Raw genomic sequence first — 21470 nt, forward strand, 5'->3', positions numbered from 1 at the left:
AATAGAATACTCCCACATCCTGTTAACCAATATCAACACCTAATGAAAGACTGTATTTCTGGGCTTTCTCCCTAAGTGTCTTTCTCTCTCTGTCAGTACTGAGCTTTGGAATTGAGAAGCTTGTTGTAAAATTATACCCAAACTTCATGCTCCTGCAAAGCACAGTCATTTTACCACATTTTCTATAATACTTAAGATGAGAAGATTTCACCAGTCGTATTTCATGCCTCCCATTCAAGTCCCTAACAAGTCACATCATTTCTGTTTCAAGGCCACATTCCCACAGGCTGTGGATGCCATTCAGATGTTCATCAGTGCTCACAGAGGAGGTGTGTCTGCTTTCCTCTAGGTTCATACTGTTCTTAAGAGCTCTCCCTCCAACACAGGGTTGGACACATAGAAGAGATACCCCAAATTCCTTGGGTCCCCAGGATGCTTCAGTCACCTGGGACTAGTTGCCATTGCTAGGGACACTACTGGGAGGACATTGATGAGAGCTCAGAAACAGCTCACACACAGACCTAATGAGCTTTGGCAGCAGCTGCATTTGCAGGGGAGGGCTGACACATCCCCCCAGGAGCCTTCTGCGTGACAGTGTTAATTGCTGCCACCACTCCCAATGCACAGGACAGGGTCTCCACCCTGCCCTTTTCCCTGTGGAAGGCTCTTCTCCATCCCTCTGCCTCTCACATCTTCATTATAGCCTTAGGTCATTCCAAACAGTCAGAGAAGCTAGCCTTCTGAGGTTGGAGGATGTCCTCCTAGAGCCCAAACCTGATGTTAGCCTTCAAGGCCCCAATCCAGGGAGCAGTGACCGAGGCTGCATCTAAGTCTGATGGAAACACCAATTCTCTGCTTTTGGCTCCAGATGCCCTTACTTCTTCTGGATACAGAAGAGATGTGCTTCCCTCCCCTGATGTACACACTATGTCCACTGGGCTTCTGTGATCATTGCAAGTCTGATCCTAGCACATTCCTCATGATACTATTTAAGTTCCAAAAATAATAACATCACATAGATAGATTTAAAAATCTAAATGTACAGACAGTTGATAAAGGAGGTATTAGCAACTACTGAAAAAAAATGGAGAAGAATTAAGATCATCCAAGTTCCTTAATACAGAAAGGTAAAACTTCTACCCCCTTCAGACTTTTTAAATTTAATTTTGTGCTTATAGAGATTGCAGATTTATATGTTGTTGAATAAAATAATACAGAAGTAACTCTTATGCCATTTTCCCAATTCGCCCCAATGGTAACAACTTACAAAGTGATAGTACAATATAAGATAACGTGATATATAACGGGCTATAATTATATAAATTATATGATATGATAACATGATATTGTGATATTATGATATAACAAGATATTGGCATTGATACAGTCAAGATACAGGATGTTCCATCACCACAAGAATTTCTCATGTTCTCTTTTCATAGCCAAACCCACTTCTATGCAGCCCCTACCCTCTCTTTGACCTCTGGTAATCACTATCTATCTGTTCTCCATAATTTTGGAAATTGATGAGTTATATATTAATAGAATAATATAGAATACCCCTTCTGGGACTGGCTTTTTCACAAGCATAATTCTCTAGAGATTCATGCAGGTTTTGTGTATATCAACCGTTCATTCCTTTTTACTGTTGATGAATATTCTATGGTATGTATGTACTGCCTTTTGCTTAACTATTCACAGGTTGAAAAACATCCAGATTGTTTCTGGTTTGGAACTATTACCAACAAAACTGCTACAAACACTCACATGCAGGTTTTTGGGGTGTGTATGATCTTCATTTGAATAGGAAAACCCCAGGAGTACAATGGCAGGGTTGTATGGTAGTTGTATATTTAGAGTATTTGGACTTTTTGCTTTGTTTTGTTTTTTAAGAAACTACCAGTCCATTTTCCAAAGTGTCTGTATCTTTTAACATTCTTGTCACCAATGCATGAATATCCAGGTTGTCTTCATCCATGTAAGCACTTGGCATTGTCACTATTTTTATTTCATTTGCATTTTCCTAACAGTTCTAACTGTTGAAAGTCTTTCTATGGGCTTGTTTACCATTTGTCTATCTGATTCAGTAAAATGGATCTTTATGTCACTTTCAATTGTTTGTTTTTCTACTGTTGAAATTTGAATATTCCTTATGTATTCTAGAAAATGGCCCTCAGTTCAATACATGGTTTGCAATTTTTTTCTCCAGCCTGTACTTTAACTTTTCATATTCTCAACAGAGTCTTTCTCAGGGTAGAATTTTATAAGCTTGGTGAAATCCAGTTTATCACTTTTTATCTTATAATACATGTCACATCTAAGAAACCTTTGCCTGTCCTAGATTACATTACTCTCCTATGTTTTTTCTAAAAATTTATGGTCTTGTGAATTGTGATAAATCAGAGGGTGAGATGAATCATGAGAGGCTGTGGACTCTGAGAAGCAAACTGAGGGTTTTGGAGGGGAGGAGAGTGGGGGATAAGTGAGCCTGGTGGTGGGTATTAAGGAGGGCCTTTATTTCATGGAGCACTGGGTGTGGTGCAAACAATGAACCTTGGAACACTGAAAAAATAAAATAAAATTTAAAAAATAAAAATAAAATGGGGGAGGAGTCAGGATGGAGGAGGAGTAGCAGACTGAAATGATGTCAGGTCATGGGAGTTCAGCTAGATAGTTATCAAACCATTCCAAACACCTATAAACCCAATAGGAGACTGAAGAGAAGAAGAGAAGCAATTCTAGAAACAGAAAATCGATCACTTTCTGGAAGGTAGGATGTGTGGAGAAGTGAATCCAAAGTGATGGGAAGATAGACCACGAAGGAGGAGCTGGCTCCCGGCAAGTGGTGGAGCAATGGAGCACAAAATGCAAACTTTCAGAAGTCTCCTCCACTGAGGGACATTGCTCCTGAGGCTAAGCAGGTGGAGGAGAGGGTGACCCTCGAGGGAACAGTGTGGTCTCAGGACCCACGGGTCACCAAAAGATTGAGAGTGTCTGAGTGTAGCAGAGCTTGCAGGTATTGGAGTGGGGAAGCTGACTACAGAGATGTAGCCAAGGAGTGAGCTCTCAGCTTGGGGTTACCTTAAATTGTGATATGCACCACAGTTGGACCACTGATCATTGGGCAGGGACCCCACAAGTAGCAAATCCGGGGAGACCCACCTTCCTCCACAGGAAAAGCAGAGCAGCAGGAATCTGCTGGGTTTGGAGACTCCAAATGGAGCTGTGTGCCAGAGACAGAAATGCTTGGTCACAGGCCAGGTGAGCTTGGAGCACAGCCTGAGGCCAGGTAGACAGGAGTGATTGAACGCTTTTTTCCAAGGGTGCACTGAGGAGCGGGGCCCCAGGCTTTCAGCTCCTCCACTCCAGAGACTGGGAGGCTGCCATTTTCATTCCCATCCTCCAGAGCTCTATGGAAAGTGTTCAGGGAACAAAAGCTCCAAAGGGTGAACTCAAGCAGATTACTTAGCCTGGCCTCTGGCAAGGGCAGGGCAATTCTGCCTCAGGCAAAGACATTTGAGAATCATGACAACAGGCACTTACCCCAGAAGATCAGCAAGAACATCCAGCCAAGACCAAGCTCACTGACCAAGGACAGCAGAATTCCAGAGGAGGAGAAAGCAAAGCATGGAATTCATGGCTTTCTCCCCATGCTTCTTTAATCTTACAATGTTAATTAAAATTTTTTCAATTTTTTTCTTATTCTAATTTTTTTAACTTTTCCTCTTTCCTCTTTTAACATTTTTTAACTAGTTTATCTTAACAATGCCTTTATATATACACATATATTTTAATTTCTTTTCAGCGTAACAGTATTCATTGTTTTTGCACCACACCCAGTGCTCCATGCAATACGTGCACTTCCCAATACCCACCACCTGGTTCCCTCAACCTTCCACCCCCTGCCCCTTCAAAACGCTCAGGTTGTTTTTCAGAGTCCATAGTCTCTCATGGTTCACCTCCCCTTCCAATTTCCCTCAGCTCCCTTCTCTTCTCCATCTCCCTATGTCCTCCGTATTATTTGTTATGCTCCACAAATAACTGAAACCATCTAATAATTGGCTCTCTCTCTTCTTGACTTATTTCACTCAGCATAATCTCTTCCAGTCCCATCCATGTTGCTACAAAAGTTGGGTATTCATCCTTTCTGATGGAGGCATAATACTCCATAGTGTATATGGACCACATCTTTCTTATCCATTCGTCCGTCAAAGGGCATCTTGTTTCTTTCCACAGTTTAGCGACTGTGGCCATTGCTGCTATGAACATTGGGGTACAGATGGCCCTTCTTTTCACTACATCTGTATCTTTGGGGTAAATACCCAGTAGTGCAATTGCAGGGTCATAGGGAAGCTCCATTTCTAATTTCTTGAGAAATCTCCACACTGTTCTCCAAACTTGCATTCCCACCAACAGTGTAAGAGGGTTCCCCATTCTCCATATCCTCTCCAACACATGTTGTTTCCTGTCTTGCTAATTTTGGCCATTCTAACTGGTGTAAGGTGGTATCTCAATGTGGTTTTAATTTGAATCTCCCTGATGGCTAGTGATGATGAACATTTTTTCATGTGTCTGATAGCCATTTGTATGTCTTCATTGGAGAAGTGTCTGTTCATATATTCTGCCCATTTTTTTTTATGATTGTCTGTTTTGTGTGTGTTGAGTTTGAGGAGTTCTTTATTGATCCTGGATATCAAACTTTTGTCTGTACTGTCACTTGCAAATATCTTCTCCAATTCTGTGGGTTGCCTCTTTGTTTTGTTGACTGTTTCCTTGGCTGTGCGGAAGCCTTTGATTTTGATGAAGTCCCAAAAGTTCATTTTTGCTTTTGTTTCCCTAGCCTTTGGAGACATATCTTGAAAGAAGTTGCTATGGCTGATACCGAAGAGGTTACTGCCTATGTTCTCCTCAAGGATTCTGATGGATTCCTGTCTCACGTTGAGGTCTTTTATCCATTTCGAGTTTATCTTTGAGTACAGTGTAAGAGAATGGTCGAGTTTCATTCTTCTACATACAGCTATCCAGTTTTCCCAGCACCATTTATTGAAGAGACTGTCTTTTTTCCACTGTATATTTTTTCCTCTTTTGTCAAATATTATTTGACCATAGAGTTGAGGGTCCATATCTGGGTTCTCTACTCTGTTGCACTGGTCTATGTGTCTGTTCTTATGCCAGTAACATGCTGTCTTGGTGATCACAGCTTTGTAGTAGAAATCAGGTAACATGATGCCGCCAGTTTTATTTTTGTTTTTCAACATTTCCTTAGCAATTCGGGGTCTCTATGAAAGACCCACAGCATATATCATCCTCAATGGGAAAAAGCTCACAGCCTTCCCGCTGAGATCAGGAACACAACAAGGATGCCCACTCTCACCACTCTTGTTCAACATAGTATTAGAAGTCCTAGCAACAGCAATCAGACAACAAAGAGAAATAAAAGATATCCAAATTGGCAAGGAAGAAGTCAAACTCTCTCTCTTTGCAGATGACATGATTCTTTATATGGAAAACCCAAAAGACTCCACCCCCAAACTACTAGAACTCATACAGCAATTCAGTAACGTGGCAGGATACAAAGTCAATGTACAGAAATCAGTGGCTTTCTTATACACTAACAATGAAAATACAGAAAGGGAAATTAGAGAATCGGTTCCATTTACTATAGCACCAAGAACCATAAGATACCTGGGAAAAAACCTAATCAAAGAGGTAAAGAATCTGTACTCGAGGAACTACAGAACACTCATGAAAGAAACTGAAGAAGACACAAAAAGATGGAAGACCATTCCATGCTCTTGGATCGGAAGAATAAACACTGTTAAATGTCTATACTGCCTAGAGCAATCTATACTTTTAATGCCATTCCGATCAAAATTCCACTGGTATTTTTCAAAGAGCTGGAGCAAATAATCCTAAAATTTGTATGGAAACAATGCCTTTCTTAAAAAAACCAAACCGAAGCAAAACAAAACAAAAAAACCAACAACAGTAGAACAAATCAACAAAACTAGAAGCTGGTTCTTTGAAAGAATTAATAAGATTGATAAAACCCTGGCCAGACTTCTCAAAAAGAGAAGAGAAAGGATGCAAATAAATAAAATCATGAATGAAAGAGGAGGGATCACAACTAACACCAAAGAAATACAAACAATTATAAGAACATACTAGGAGCAACTATATGCCCACAAATTTGACAATCTGGAAGAAATAGATGCATTCCTAGAGATGTATAAACTACCAAAACTGAACCAGGAAGAAAGAGAAAACCTGAACAGACCTATAACCAGTTAGGAGATTGAAGCAGTCATCAAAATCCCAACAAACAAGAGCCCAGGGCCAGATGGCTTTCCAGGGGAATTCTACCAAACATTTAAAGAGTTAGCACCTATTCTCCTGAAACTCTTCCAAAAAATAGAAATGGATGGAAAACTTCCACATTCATTGTATGAGGCCAGCATTACCTTGATCCCAAAACCAGACAAAGACCCCACCAAAAGAGAGAATTATAAGCCAATATCCTTGATGAACAAATTCCCACCAAAATACTAGACAGTAGGATCCAACAGTACATTACACCAAGACCAAGTGGGATTTATTCCAGGGCTGCAAGTTTAGTTCAACATCTGCAAGTCAGTGTGATACAATATATTAATAAAAGAAAGGACAAGGACCATATGATACCCTCAGATTGTTTTTCAGATAGTCTCTCATGGTTCACCTCCCCTTCCAATTTCCCTCAACTCCCTTTTCCTCTCCATCTGAGGGTTTTTAAGGGGCGGAGGGTGGGAGGTTGGGGGAGCCAGGTGGTGGGTATTGAAGAGGACGCGGATTGCATAGAGCACTGGGTGTGGTGCAAAAACAATGAATACTGTTACGCTGAAAATAAATTTTTTAAAAAGATTAGTAGTTGCTAGGGGTTTGGGGGAAAGAAGAGAGGGAAGGAGAGAGGGAGAGAGAGATGAATAGGTTGAGCACAGGGCACTTTTAGGGTGGAGAAACTATTCTGTATAGTACTGTAATGGTGAATACATGATGTCATACATTTGTCAAAACCCACAGAATTGGGGGAGGAGTCAAGATGGCGGAGAAGTAGCAGGCTGAGACTGCTTCAGCTAGCCGGAGATCAGCTAGATAGCTTCTCTAAAGATTGCAAACACCTGAAAATCCATCGGCAGATCGAAGAGAAGAAGAACAGCAATTCTGGAAACAGAAAAACAACCACTTTCTGAAAGGTAGGACCGGCGGAGAAGTGAATCCAAAGCGACGGGAAGATAGACCCCGGGGGGAGGGGCCGGCTCCCGGCAAGCGGCGGAGCAACGGTGCACAAAATCAGGACTTTTAAAAGTCTGTTCCGCTGAGGGACATCGCTCCAGAGGCTAAACCGGGGCGAAGCCCACGCGGGTTCAGCGTGGCCTCAGGTCCCGCAGGGTCACAGAAGGATCAGAGGTGTCTGAGTGTCGCAGACCTTGCGGGTATTGGAACGGGAAAGCCGGCTACAGAGACAGAGCCGACAGTAAGCTCACAGCTCGGTGTTACCTTGAACTGGTCGCAGGCTCGGAGAGCTCGGAGCGCGGCCGGAGGTCAGGCAGACGGGAGTAACTGGGCGCTGTTCTCTGAGGGCGCACTGAGGAATGCGGCCCTGGGCTCTCGGCTCCTCCGGGCCGGAGACCAGGAGGCCGCCATTTGTATTCCCGTCCTCTGGAACTCTACGGAAAGCGCTCAGGGAACAAAAGCTCCTGAAAGCAAACCCGAGCGGATTACTCACCCCGGCCCGGGTAAGGGCGGTGTAATTCCGCCTGGGGCAAAGACACTTGAGAATCACTACAACAGGCCCCTCCCCCAGAAGATCAACAAGAAATCCAGCCGAGACCAAGTTCACCTACCAAGGAGTGCGGTTTCAATACCAAGGAGAGCAGCAGAATTCCAGAGGAGGAGAAAGCCAAGCACGGAACTCATGGCTTTCTCCCTGTGATTTTTTTTTTAGTCTTGCAGTTAATTTAATTTTTTTTCTTTTTCATATTTTTTTGTTTTTTTTTCTCGCCTTCGGGTAAAATTTCTTTTTTTTTAACTGTTACCTTTTTCTTTTTTAACGATTTTTTACTAGTTTATCTAATATATATATATTTTCTTTTTTACATTTTTCTTAGGTGTTTTCCTTTTTTTTTTTAATTCTTTTCTTTTCTTTTTTCTTTTTTTTTTTCTTTTTTTTTCTTTCTTCCTTTTTGAACCTCTTTTTATCCCCTTTCTCCCGCTTCATGATTTTGGATCTCTTCTAATTTGGTTAAAGCATTTTTTCCTGGGGTTGTTGCCATCCTTTTAGTATTTTACTTGCCCCTTCATATACTCTTATCTGGACAAAATGACAAGACGGAAAAATTCAACACAAAAAAAAGAACAAGAGGCAGTACCGAAGGCTAGGGACCTAATCAATACAGACATTGGTAATATGTCAGATCTAGAGTTCAGAATGACAATTCTCAAGGTTCTAGCCGGGCTCGAAAAAGGCATGGAAGATATTAGAGAAACCCTCTCGAGAGATATAAAAGCCCTTTCTGGAGAAATAAAAGAACTAAAATCTAACCAAGTTGAAATAAAAAAAGCTATTAATGAAGTGCAATCAAAAATGGAGGCTCTCACTGCTAGGATAAATGAGGCAGAAGAAAGAATTAGTGATATAGAAGACCAAATGACAGAGAATAAAGAAGCTGAGCAAAAGAGGGACAAACAGCTACTGGACCACGAGGGGAGAATTCGAGAGATAAGTGACACCATAAGACGAAACAACATTAGAAATTGGGATTCCAGAAGAAGAAGAAAGAGAGAGGGGAGCAGAAGCTATACTGGAGAGAATTATTGGGGAGAATTTCCCCAATATGGCAAAGGGAACGAGCATCAAAATTCAGGAGGTTCAGAGAACGCCCCTCAAAATCAATAGGAATAGGCCCACACCCCGTCACCTAATAGTAAAATTTACAAGTCTCAGTGACAAAGAGAAAATCCTGAAAGCAGCCCGGGAAAAGAAGTCTGTAACATACAATGGTAAAAATATTAGATTGGCAGCTGACTTATCCACAGAGACCTGGCAGGCCAGAAAGAGCTGGCATGATATTTTCAGAGCACTAAACGAGAAAAACATGCAGCCAAGAATACTATATCCAGCTAGGCTATCATTGAAAATAGAAGGAGAGATTAAAAGCTTCCAGGACAAACAAAAACTGAAAGAATTTGCAAATACCAAACCAGCTCTACAGGAAATCTTGAAAGGGGTCCTCTAAGCAAAGAGAGAGCCTACAAGTGGTAGATCAGAAAGGAACAGAGACCATATACAGTAACAGTCACCTTACAGGCAATACAATGGCACTAAATTCATATCTCTCAATAGTTACCCTGAATGTTAATGGGCTAAATGCCCCTGTCAAAAGACACAGGGTATCAGAATGGATAAAAAAACAAAACCCATCTATATGTTGCCTCCAAGAAACTCATTTTAAGCCCGAAGACACCTCCAGATTTAAAGTGAGGGGGTGGAAAAGAATTTACCATGCTAATGGACATCAGAAGAAAGCAGGAGTGGCAATCCTTATATCAGATCAATTAGATTTTAAGCCAAAGACTATAATAAGAGATGAGGAAGGACACTATATCATGTTCAAAGGGTCTGTCCAACAAGAAGATTTAACATTTTTAAATATCTATGCCCCCAACGTGGGAGCAGCCAACTATATAAACCAATTAATAACAAAATCAAAGAAACACATCAACAATAATACAATAATAGTAGGGGACAACAAGAAAGGTCTCAGGTACACAACCTAACCCTACACCTAAAGGAGCTGGAGAAAGAACAAGAAAGAAACCCTAAGCCCAGCAGGAGAAGAGAAATCATAAAGATCAGAGCAGAAATCAATGAAATAGAAACCAAAAAAACAATAGAACAAATCAACGAAACTAGGAGCTGGTTCTTTGAAAGAATTAATAAAATTGATAAACCCCTGGCCCGACTTATCAAAAAGAAAAGAGAAAGGACCCAAATAAATAAAATCATGAATGAAAGAGGAGAGATCACAACTAACACCAAAGAAATACAAACTATTATAAGAACATACTATGAGCAACTCTACGCCAATAAATTTGACAATCTGGAAGAAATGGATGCATTCCTAGAAACATATAAACTACCACAACTGAACCAGGAAGAAATAGAAAGCCTGAACAGACCCATAACCAGTAAGGAGATTGAAACAGTCATTAAAAATCTCCAAACAAACAAAAGCCCAGGGCCAGACGGCTTCCCGGGGGAATTCTACCAAACATTTAAAGAAGAACTAATTCCTATTCTCCTGAAACTGTTCCAAAAAATAGAAATGGAAGGAAAACTTCCAAACTCATTTTATGAGGCCAGCATCACCTTGATCCCAAAACCAGACAAGGATCCCACCAAAAAAGAGAGCTATAGACTGATATCCTTGATGAACACAGATGCGAAAATACTCAACAAAATACTAGCCAATAGGATTCAACAGTACATTAAAAAGATTATTCACCACGACCAAGTGGGATTTATTCCAGGGCTGCAAGGTTGGTTCAACATCCGCAAATCAGTCAATGTGATACAACACATCAATAAAAGAAAGAACAAGAACCATATGATACTCTCAATAGATGCTGAAAAAGCATTTGACAAAGTACAGCATCCCTTTCTGATCAAAACTCTTCAAAGGGTAGGGATAGAGGGCACATACCTCAATATCATCAAAGCCATCTATGAAAAACCCACCGCAAATATCATTCTCAATGGAGAAAAACTGAAAGCTTTTCCGCTAAGGTCAGGAACACGGCAGGGATGTCCATTATCACCACTGCTATTCAACATAGTACTAGAGGTCCTAGCCTCAGCAATCAGACAACAAAAGGAAATTAAAGGCATCCAAATCGGCAAAGAAGAAGTCAAATTATCACTCTTCGCAGATGATATGATACTATATGTGGAAAACCCAAAAGACTCCACTCCAAAACTGCTAGAACTTATACAGGAATTCAGTAAAGTGTCAGGATATAAAATCAATGCACAGAAATCAGTTGCATTTCTCTACACCAACAGCAAGACAGAAGAAAGAGAAATTAAGGAGTCAATCCCATTTACAATTGCACCCAAAACCATAAGATACCTAGGAATAAACCTAACCAAAGAGACACAGAATCTATACTCAGAAAACTATAAAGTACTCATGAAAGAAATTGAGGAAGACACAAACAAATGGAAAAATGTTCCATGCTCCTGGATTGGAAGAATAAATATTGTGAAAATGTCTATGCTACCTAAAGCAATCTACACATTTAATGCAATTCCTATCAAAGTACCATCCATCTTTTTCAAAGAAATGGAACAAATAATGCTAAAATTTATATGGAACCAGAAAAGACCTCGAATAGCCAAAGGGATATTGAAAAAGAAAGCCAACGTTGGTGGCATCACAATTCCGGACTTCAAGCTCTATTTCAAAGCTGTCGTCATCAAGACAGCATGGTACTGGCACAAAAACAGACACATAGATCAATGGAACAGAATAGAGAGCCCAGAAATAGACCCTCAACTCTATGGTCAACTAATCTTCGACAAAGCAGGAAAGAATGTCCAATGGCAAAAAGACAGCCTCTTCAATAAATGGTGCTGGGAAAATTGGACAGCCACATGCAGAAAAATGAAATTGGACCATTTCCTTACACCACACACAAAAATAGACTCAAAATGGATGAAGGACCTCAATGTGCGAAAGGAATCCATCAAAATCCTTGAGGAGAACACAGGCAGCAACCTCTTTGACCTCAACCGCAGCAACATCTTCCTAGGAACAACGCAAAAGGCAAGGGAAGCAAGGGCAAAAATGAACTATTGGGATTTCATCAAGATCAAAAGCTTTTGCACAGCAAAGGAAACAGTTAACAAAATCAAAAGACAACTGACAGAATGGGAGAAGATATTTGCAAATGACATATCAGATAAAGGACTAGTGTCCAGAATCTATAAAGAACTTAGCAAACTCAACACCCAAAGAACAAATAATCCAATCAAGAAATGGGCAGAGGACATGAACAGACATTTCTGCAAAGAAGACATCCAGATGGCCAACAGACACATGAAAAAGTGCTCCATATCACTCGGCATCAGGGAAATACAAATCAAAACCACAATGAGATATCACCTCACACCAGTCAGAATGGCTAAAATAAACAAGTCAGGAAATGACAGATGCTGGCGAGGATGCGGAGAAAGGGGAACCCTCCTACACTGTTGGTGGGAATGCAAGCTGGTGCAGCCACTCTGGAAAACAGCATGGAGGTTCCTCAAAATGTTGAAAATAGAACTGCCCTATGACCCAGCAATTGCACTATTGGGTATTTACCCTAAGGATACAAACGTAGTGATCCAAAGGGGCACATGCACCCGAATGTTTATAGCAGCAATGTCCACAATAGCCAAACTATGGAAAGAACCTAGATGTCCATCAACAGATGAATGGATCAAGAAGATGTGGTATATATACACAATGGAATACTATGCAGCCATCAAAAGACATGAAATCTTGCCATTTGCGACAACATGGATGGAACTAGAGCGTATCATGCTTAGCGAAATAAGTCAAGCAGAGAAAGACAACTATCATATGATCTCCTTGATATGAGGAAGTGGTGATGCAACATGGGGGCTTAAGTGGGTAGGAGAAGAATTAATGAAGCAAGATGGGATTGGGAGGGAGACAAACCATAAGTGACTTTTAATCTCACAAAACAAACTGAGGGTTGCTGGGGGGAGGGGGTTTGGGAGAAGGGGGTGGGATTATGGACATTGGGGAGGGTATGTGCTTTGGTGAGTGCTGTGAAGTGTGTAAACCTGGTGATTCACAGACCTGTACCCCTGGGGATAGAGTATTATGCCTCCATCAGAAAGGATGAATACCCAACTTTTGTAGCAACATGGACGGGACTGGAAGAGAGTATGCTGAATGAAATAAGTCAAGCAGAGAGAGTCAATTATCATATGGTTTCACTTATTTGTGAAGCATAACAAATAGCATGAAGGACATGGGGACTTAGAGTGGAGAAGGGAGTTGGGGGAAATTGGAAGGGGAGGTGAACCATGAGAGACTATGGACTCTGAAAAACAATCTGAGGGTTTTGAAGGGACGGGGGGTGGGAGGTTGGGGTACCAGGTGGTGGGTATTATAGAGGGCACGGATTGCATGGAGCACGGGGTGTGGTGCAAAAATAATGAATACTGTTATGCTGGAAAAAAAAAATATTAAAAAAAAAAACAATTTTGCAATGATTTGTATAAATCAACGATAATAAATTACACTAATGAACTAAAAAAAAAAAAAAAACCCACAGAATTGTACAATACAAAGAGTTAACCTAATATAGTCTTGGACCCTAGTTAATAACAAAGTATCAGTATTGTTTTATCAATTGTAGGAAGTATAACACACTAATGCATGATGTTAATAATAGGGAAAACTACACAGGTGAGGGGATATGTGAAAACACTGCACTATTTGCTCATTTTTTCTCAAAATCAAAAACTGCCCTGCAAAAAAAAAAAACCAAAACCAAAAACAAACAAACAAACAAAACCCAAGAAACAACAACAACAACAACAACAAAAACCCACAACCATATGATACTCTCAATAGATGCTGAAAAAGCATTTGACAAAGTACAGCATCCATTCTTGAACAAAACCCTTCAAAGTGTAGGGATAGAACTGAAGGTAAAACTGAATCACAGAGGAAAGTTGGAAAGAACTCAAATACCTGAAAGATAAGAAGCATCCTATCTTCATCAACACCATCTATAAAAAACCCACAGTGAATATCATTCTCAATGGAGAAAAACTGAGAGCTTTTCTACTAAGGTCAGGAACATGGCAGGGATGTCCGTTACCACCACTGCTATTCAATATAATACTAGAAGTCCAAACTCAGCAATCAAACAACAAAAAGAAATTAAAGGCACCCGAATTGGCAAACAAGCCAAACTATCACTCTTTGCAGATGATATGATATTTTATGTGGAAAACCCAAAAGATTCCACTCCAAATCTGCTAGAACTTGTATAGGAATTCAGTAAAGTGTCAGGATATAAAATCAGTGCACAGAAATCAGTTGCATTTCTTTACACCAACAATAAGACAGAAGAAAGAGAAGTTAAGCAATTCACAATTGCACCCAAAACCATAAAAAACCTAGGAATAAACCTAACCAAAGAGGCAAAGAATCTGTACTCAGAAAACTATGAAGTACTCATGAAAGAAACTGAGGAGGACACAAAGAAATGGAAAAATGTTCCATGCTCATGGATTGGAAGAACAAACATTGTGAAAAAGTCTATGCTAGCTAAAGCAATCTACACATTTAATGCTATCCCTATCAAAATACCACCACTTTTTTTCAAAAAAATGGAGCAAATAATCCTAAAATTTATATGGAACCAGAAAAGACCCTGAATAGCCAGAGGAATGTTAAAAACAAAACCAAAGTTGGTGGCATCACAATTCCAGATTTCAAGCTCTATTACAAAGCTGTCATCACCAAGACAGTATGATACTGGCACAAAAACAGACACATAGATCAGTGGAACAGAATAGAGAGCCCAGAAATAGACCCTCAAGTCTATGGTCAACTAATCTTGGGCAAAGCAGGAACAAATGTCCAATGGAAAAAAGACACTCTCTTCAACAAATGGTGATGGGAAAGTTGGACAACCACATGCAGAAGAATGAAACTGGACCACTTCCTTACACCACACACAAAAATAGACTCCAAAAGGACAAAAGACTTCAATGTGAGAGAGGAATCCATCAAAATCCTTGAGGAGAACTCAAGCAGCAACCTCTTCGACCTCAGCCATAGCAACTTCTTCCTAGAAACATCGCCAAAGGCAAGGGAAGCAAAGGCAGAAATAAACTACTGGGACTTCATCAAGATCAAAAGCTTTTGCACAGCAAAGGAAACAGTCAACAAAACCAAAAGACAACTGACAGAATGGGAGAAGATATTTGCAAACAACATATCAGAGAAAGGGCTAGTATCCAAAATCTATAAAAGACCCAAAGAACAAATAATCCAATCAAGAAATGGGCAGAGGACATGAACAGACATTTCTGCAAAGAAGACATCCAGATGGCCAATAGATACATGAAAAAGTGCTCAACATCACTTGGCATCAGGGAAATACAAATCAAAACCACAATGAGATACCACCTCACACCAGTCAGAATGGCTAAAATTATCAGTCGGGAAATGGCAGATATTAGTGAGGATGTGGGGAAAGGGGAACCCTCCTACACTGTTGGTGGGAATGCAAGCTGGTGAAGCCACTCTGGAAAACAACATGGAGGTTCCTCAAAAAGTTGAAAATAGAGCTGTCCTACAAACCCAGCAATCACACTACTGGGTTTTTACCTTAAAAGACACAAACGTAGTGATCCGAAGGGGCACATGCTCCCAAATGTTCATAGCAGCAATTCCACAATAGCCAAACTATGGAGAGAACTTAAATGTCCATCAATAAATTAATGGATAAAAATGAAGTGGTATATATATATATATATATATACACACATATATATACGTATATATATGTGTGTATATATATATATAATGGAATACTATGCAGCTATCAAAAGAAATGAAATCTTGCCATTTGCAACAACATGGATGGAACTAGAGGGTTCCATCAGAGAAAGACAATCAGAGAAAGACCATTATCTTATGATCTTCCTGATATGAGAAATTTGAGAGGCAATGTGGGAGATTTGGGGGGTAAGGAAGGAAAAAATGAAACAAGATGGGATTGGGAGGGAGACAAACCATAAGAGACTCAATCTCACAAAACAAACTGAGGGTTGCCAGGGGTTGGGGTATGGACAGGATGGTTGGGTTATGGACATTTGTTGAGGGTATGTACTATGGTGAATGCTATGAAGTGTGTAAGCCTGACGATTCACAGACCTGTATCCCTTGGGCAAATAATACATTATATGTTAATTTAAAAATAATAAATCTTCACAAATAAATAAATAAATCTTTTTTAAAAACATGCAGAAAAAAATAAAATAAAATAAAATGCATTTTAGAAAAAAATAAAAATGTATAGTCTTATATTTTGTAAGTCTGTAATGCTTTGGGCAGTAACTTTTTCTTAAGCTATGAGATGGAGTTTTTTCTTGGCATACAAATTCTATACATGGTTATATTTGCACATAATTGTTTTATCTTTGAACTCTTGCATGAGTGTGCTTATGGAGACATTGACCCAGGATGTGATGGCCAACCTAAAACAGAGGCCTCCATGCATGATGGCCAAATAATGCAGTGGGTCACACAAAGCCACATGGTCATATGCCATCACTGCCAGTAGAACAAACTCAATCCCACCCAAGCCCAGGGAGAAAAATAACTGGGCTGCACAGCTCGCAAATGGGATTGCTGTAAGAATATGTATATGCTATAAGAAAATGTACCAGCATCTGAGGAATGATGTTGTGGCATAAGAGATGTCAATGAGGGAGAGGTTGGTGAAAAAGAAGTACATGGGAATGTGGAGTTGGCTGTCTAGTCTGATGAGAAGAATGATGATGAAGTTCTCCAACACTGTAACCATATATGTGATCAAGAAGAGGACAAAGAGGGACCCCATGTGTCCTAGTCACTGGATAAGGTGCGAAAATCAATTCTCTCACCCATTTCTGGTTTTCTATCCCATTAAAAATTGTCATAATTCTTAATCTGCTGAGAGAGTTAAATATAACAGAAGCTGTTAAAAGAAAGAACCATAAAGATAACTTCTTGTGAAACATAGTGTATACCTCTGACCAGACTTAATCTGATGTTTCAGATCATTCGTGATCCAAAAATGGCAGGTGTAATCCCAACAGGCACTACATCCACTCTATCAGAGTTGGGCCAGCACCTTCATAAGGACATGAGGTGGTCTCAGCTAGACCCAGTGAAAGCCTGGAGATAATGCAGTACAATTCTAGGAGCTCACATCTTACAAATTTACCTCAAGGGCAAGGAAAGAAAAGTAGGTGACAACTGTATGTAAAATGATAAATGATGAAGAAAACTTGGTTGGAGAGCTTTTAAAAAACTACCTTACATATGTCAACTAGATCCATCATAATGAAATGGTTGAATTTATTACAAAAGGAAATATTTGGAAGAGTCAGACCCTTACGGAAAGATCTGGAATCAGAGACTCTAGATTTAAAATCTGATTTTATTTAGGAACTCTATTGTTTTGGTTCAGTGATAAAATTTTATGAAACAGACACTGTTTCATAACTCACAAGTACATTTAAGCTGAAATGTAGGAAAATTACAGAGAACATCCTTGTGAACTGAGTACTGCTGTAATAGTGTAGCTATGACCATTAAGGTGACCACTGCCTTGGAGGAAACTAACAAACAAGATTTCCCCATACATGCCCTCTGAAAATTCAGATGTAAATAATATTAGAGGCAACTTCTAATAGGTCTTAGGGCTTACAGATGACTGGGAAGCTTTGAGGACCTGAGGCCATTTGTCTTTTTGATAAACTTTGGTCTCTGGATTCAGAGGGATAGGATGGGCTAGGGAATGTAATTGTATCTTGTTCTCTCTCTCTCTCTCTCTCTCTCTTTTTCCATTTTCAACTTGTTACTATTAAGAATCTACCCTTTGTATACAGGACCCAAAGAAGGGAAGTAAGAGTATGGATGCATAGGCTTTCTCCAGACCAAAGAGGAAGGGAAAGCATGTGTTTAAGGACCCTTCTTCACTGGAAGAGAGGAGGATAAGAATTCATTTAGCTATATATTACAGCAGAGTTTTCTTCATTTTCTTTCACTCAAGAAGTACTTTTTCAGTAGAACTATGTAGTATAATATCAGTTTTAAAATTTAAACAGAACTGTTTCCTTTCTAGAAGCTTTTAATAGGATAGACTCATTCTCATTATTACTCTATGCCTACCTATTCACTAACCACCTTTTCCTGCAGTGTGCAAAATCAGGGAAAGTAGAGGATAAGGGAGGATAAGGAGCAAGAGGGCATCGGGGCATAAATAGAGCTGCCTGCTCATCTCTGAACCCTTAGGGGTCCTGCTAGGGTCTCTGAGTAGGAAGATGAAGACTGTCTACAATCTTATTCTTTGCTAAAGCATAAACAAAACCAAACACACACATAGTCCCAAAATGCCCATCTCTTTATGGTTCAGCCACAAACATTTTCATGAACTCTGCTGGTATCCTCCTCTTAACCTGATCTCCCCGTTCAACTATTCCTCCTCTTTGGCTCTATCATGATCCTTCCACCACCACCCCTCATTTGGCTTTTCTTCAGTCATGTTCAGACCAAAAAAAAAAAAAAAAAAAATCTACTTGCCTCAAAAATGACATTCATATTTAACTCTAAAAATAAAAACAAAAAAATCTGTTAACTGTTGTTGAATTTTAACAAATCTGCAACAGAAAGTAGATGTTTCTTTTTCCACTCATTTGGCAAACATTTGTGAAGTACCATTGCTGCTAGATGCTGAGATTTCAAAGTGAATATTACACTTCCCTACTCTTAAGTTCATGTGGATGAAAAAGACATAGAACAGATTGTCATCCCATCATAATTCTCCTGTTCCAAGTATGAGCCACTTGGAGAACAAGCCAGCACATGACTCACTCTGCTCCTCTCGCCCAACCCACACATCTCTCTACTACGGTTCTTGTCTCATGACAAATAAGTGACAGTGTCATATCTTAGGGAAACTATGAGTTTCATAGTAAAAACAGTTCCTGCTTTGAATTTATATCTACTGCCTGAAGCCTAAAGCAAGCTACTCAGCCTCTGGGAGCTTCACCTTTCTTCATCTAAAATATGTGGTCAATACAGATGGTTCGAAAGGGCATTGGGAAAAATCAAGGAGTTAAAGGTCTAGTTGCTGCATGAGTGCCTGAACCAGGGCAGGTGCCTTTCATTTAGTGATGACATTCGTATACATCATGCTCTTGATCACATTTTGGATCTTATTCCTTCATTCATTCCCCTCTCTACCATCCTCAGGTTACTCTTGCACCTGAAGGACTCCTTTCTTATTTAAAAAAAAAAAAAAAAAAAAAAAGATTCCCCCAAAATGGAGAAAGAACTATAGCCTCTGTACTTATTATTCTAAATCTTACTTTATTTCACATCTCAAACTTTTGCTGTCTGCTTTCTAAATTCATTTCCTTGTAACATTCATTCTGAGATTATGAAAATTTCTGCCCTTCTTAGACAAAAGAACTATCAACTTAAAGACACTAATAAGTTGCCATCACTAATTCCACAGATTTTTTTAAATTTCATTCTTCATTTTAACATGTAATGTATTTGCTTCTTCAAACCCTCCTGCTCCACTGCTGTGGCCAGTTCTGTGCTCACCAACTGTATTCTTCTATGTTTTTTTCCCTTGAAAGGCTTGTAATTTCTAACAATAATCTCCAATCTGGTCCTGTTCTAACTTCTATTTTATTATCTCTATCATTTATTATCATAGTTTGTGTTTTACAGCAAAGCATTTTATTAAAATAAGCTATTAATACTCAAGTAACTTTCAGTGATATGTTAGCTGAGTTTTTAACCCACCAAGTCTCTTATTCATTTCCAAAGACCACTGCCTTATTTCAAAATCATTAATATCTAAATACACCTTCTGTCCACACTCATAGAGTCCTTTTTGGGACTCATGGTAGGTAAAGAAAATAGACAGACCTTTGCAAAGGCAAATGCAGGAGGAAACATGTGTTCATCAGATGCTTTTAGCATGCCCTGAAGTTAATACAATCACCTTATTACTTTGGGAGCAGCTCCATTTAAATTTAGTTGGGTTCCCATCCTGGCCTAGGGTGGAAAATGGACTCAGTGCCAGATGAAGACTTCAGACTGCACCACTCCTATCAGAAAGCCAGAGCTTGGTCTTCTCAGATTTAACTGATTTGTAGGATCTGTAGCTCTCCCGGAACATGAATGTTTCACTGAGGTCAAAAAACAGAGGATAATTGTGGGAATATTTGTTCCATTTATCTGTATAATAAGACAAGAGAAACCTTTTAGTACAGGGTTAGGCAGGCAGCTGATGTTCAAAACCAGTGTTGAACAATGACCACAGTTAAGAGCCATATCTATTAAGCTCTTCCTCCTGCCCACTGTGTTTTGTGTTCTCTTCTAGGAATTTGTCCTAACTCTAGCGACTTTACCTTCTTTGCCAGGTCCACAGTATCCCTTTAATCAACAACAAAAACCTCTTACATTGTTTGGGTCCTATCATTCTCATACTCAACAAATCTGAAACCACACCTATAGGTTTTCAGTTACCATTGTCTGCTCACAAATAAACAATTCATGCTGCCTGCTAGAACCTAGTATTAAAGAATGACCTACTCCTTGGTTCATCTCCCTTAATGAAGGACTTTTTCATGCCTGGGTTTTATAGATTATGGTGGATGTAAGGTAATTAGTGGCTATAAAAATTGAGCACACTATATGACTTAATAGGAAAGTTGCCATAGAAATATTCATGAATGATTATCTCCTTAAAGTATAGTTACTTACACCTGAAATCTGTTACTTTTATGTGGAACATTGTCCTTTTAGTGAAATGTTTAAATATAAAATGATATCAAGTGGGAGGTTTAAATTATGAAGTACCAAGTCTTATTGTGAACTGTATGTGAATGGCACGACCGTGCAGAAAGAGTTGGGGTAAGGCATGGAAAGCAAGACCAAATTTTGACAGTTGGAATATTATATTTTTAGAACTTCATTAAAAATACCTCCACGTGCCTTCTCTCATTATCTACTAGTTATATAAATATCAAGACTAAAGTGTTCTTTTCTTCATAACAGAGAAATAAAAGTAGACATAGACATTTCTCAAACCACAACTCCCATTACATGAGAAAATACACCCAATTTAAGTTAAATTTTAGTCAACCTTTATAAACTACTTAAAAAAAGAAATGTATTAGCAATTCCATGGATATATTTTCTGGATTATAAAGCTGATGTTTTTCAACATCTCTGCCTCTATAAATTCAACTACAAGTGTTTTTCCTATTGTTTCAATCCCTACCACCTGATAACATTTTCAATTGAAAGTATATGTTACCTAAACAAGATGAACAGTGAACAATTCAGACAATGCTGCTTGCTGAACCCACAGAATGGGAGAAGATACCTGCAAATAACACTACAGACAAAGGGCTGATACTTAAGATCTATAAAGAACTCCTCAAATTCAACACACACAAAACAGATAATCACATCAAAAAATGGGCAGAAGACATGAACAGATACATCTCCAAAGAAGACATACAAATGGCTAACAGACACATGAAAAAATGTTCATCATCACTAGCCATCAGGGAGATTCAAATCAAAACCACATTGAGATACCAT

General features: G+C 39.4%; 1 protein-coding gene across 1 annotated transcript in view; it reads right to left on the reverse strand.

Annotated features, from left to right (window-relative positions):
* LOC116569527 (olfactory receptor-like protein OLF3) overlaps positions 1 to 19918 on the reverse strand; it is a 45937-nt gene extending 26019 nt beyond the window's left edge. Inside the window, exon 1 of the mRNA XM_032305822.1 lies at positions 19861 to 19918. The gene's annotated coding sequence lies outside the window, so the exon portion shown is untranslated. The remainder of the gene's footprint in view (positions 1 to 19860) is intronic.
* Positions 19919 to 21470: the final 1552 nt, after the last annotated feature.

This window comes from Mustela erminea, chromosome 11 (assembly GCF_009829155.1).
Source record: "Mustela erminea isolate mMusErm1 chromosome 11, mMusErm1.Pri, whole genome shotgun sequence".
Taxonomy (NCBI): Eukaryota; Metazoa; Chordata; class Mammalia; order Carnivora; family Mustelidae; genus Mustela; species Mustela erminea.